Source organism: Populus euphratica, unplaced genomic scaffold (assembly GCF_000495115.2).
Source record: "Populus euphratica unplaced genomic scaffold, PopEup_1.0 scaffold31.1, whole genome shotgun sequence".
NCBI classification, from domain to species: Eukaryota; Viridiplantae; Streptophyta; class Magnoliopsida; order Malpighiales; family Salicaceae; genus Populus; species Populus euphratica.
The window spans coordinates 4182541-4184708 of record NW_011499850.1 but is presented as its reverse complement, the minus strand read 5'-3'; positions in this window follow the sequence as shown (position 1 = coordinate 4184708).

Here is a 2168-nt window from a genome sequence, read left to right as displayed (position 1 = left end):
TTTTTTTAATGAATAGTGCATATGAATAGTGCATAAAACGATGTCGTTTTTCCCAAAACGCGTTGTTTCATTTAAATGAGATTTGGCTCCAAAATGCTTCAGATTCAAAATCAAGCCTTCAATTTGGGCGTGTTTTATAATTTGGTCCTTGGTTTTCGATTTCTCCAATTAAGTTCCTAATTGGCCATCAAACTTCAATATTTATGCAATTAAGTCCCTGATTTGACCAAATTAACTCTCAAAAATTATATTTTTACCCTAGAACTTTAATTTCTTCTAATGATTAAAATTATCTAGTTTAGCAAATTAACTAAAAATCAAATTTTCTTACAATCAAAACCTCCATAAATTCAATTAAACCTTTATTGAAGCCATAAACATCTTATTTTGGATTTTCTCCCTAAAATTAATTTTCTTTGTCAACAAGGTTCTCATTAGTTAACAAAATACTGCCAAATTTTAATATTTGTAATTGTAAACCTCTTCAACTAATTTTTGACCATTTTCTGAGCATTCTGACATCCTTTTTTTTTTCTGTTATTATTTTTAAATTAGTTCTTATTATTTTTTTAATTATTTTTATTTTTCTTATTTTTCTATATATATATATATATTTTTTTTTTTTACGCGAGGATCCAAAAATGAGTTACAACAATAGAGCTAAATCCCAAGTATGCATTAACATTTACCATTTCTACTGGGACACTACAGGAGCCACGAATTGTGTGATATGCGCTAGCTCACCCAGGGTGCAAAACAACAATGGAGGATGAACTTACATCTTAACACCAAAATCAAACATAGAAATTGGTACCTTGCACCACTGATATGCATATCATAAGTTTCAAGTGGGTGTTTAAAACTAAACTCTGATCTGATCTAATGACAACTTGGATCGTTTTAAAACCTATGTTATTGCCAAAGATTACCACCACATTGATAGATTAAACTACACTGAAATATTCTCTCTAGTTATAAAGTCAGGCATCATTTGGCTAATTAGGACTATACTCTTGTTCATCATTGGCCCTTAATGTAACTTGATATAAAAATGAGTTTCTACGTGATTTAATTTTTGAAAACATCTAAATGGAGCAGCCATTAGGAATGACAGATCCTCATCTTCCACAACATATCTGCAAGCTCCAACACACGTTTTATGAACTTAAACAAACACCTCATACTTGGTTTGATCATTCTAGTTCTTTTCTCCTCAAATACAGTTTCCATTACAATTTAGGAGACCCTTCTCTATTTATTTTTCATTATGATCATGGCTCTTTTATTTTTCTACTTTATGCTGATGATACACTTCTTACAAGAACTATAGATATATTTATTGTAGACTTCATTACTCTACTTAGTCAGGAATTTGCTATGAAGGACTTAAGGTCTGCCTATCATTTTCTTGGCATAGAAATTTCACCTATGATAAATGGCCTTCGTTTATCACAATCCCATCATACCTTTACAATTTTAGAACGTGTTGATATGGTTGACTATAAACCAATGAATACATCATTTGAAGTGTCGCACCCTCCCGCGAGCGGAGCGCGGCGTCACAGTGACCGTCGATTGATTTCGGGGTCTCTTAGTTTTATTTTTGTGTAAAAGGGAGTCGCCACCTAGTATTATGGTCACTAGAAAACCTAACTGGTCTTTCAGAGATTCTAAGGAAAGGGACTGGTTGCGTAAAGGGAAGGTGTTAGCACCCCTAGTACGCCCTATCTAAGGTAATTGACCACTCCAGGTGTCTTTAGCCAAAGATGAATAGTGAATAATAGCAAATTGTTCCCGATAATATTTTGGATATTCGTCCTTTAAGGATTTCTTTATCCAAACGTTAGCGGTGAATAATAGATGAACTCTTCCCCAAATAAGATTTGTTATAATTTTTGGAATATTGGCCAATACCCTTTGGAGTTTTACAAACATGTTGTAAAATCCAAAAATGCAAGAAAATAATTTTTGTGTTTAATAAATCCATGCGAAAACACCTTTCTAAAACTTCCAATATTTATATTTTTTTTATAAAAAAAAATTTCAAAAAAAAAATGTTAGGGTATTGGCCGTATGCAACACACAAGAAAATAATTTTTTTTATTTTTTTTTTAATACACCAACATCACAATTAGACATAACACCAAAATAAAAAATAACAAACCATC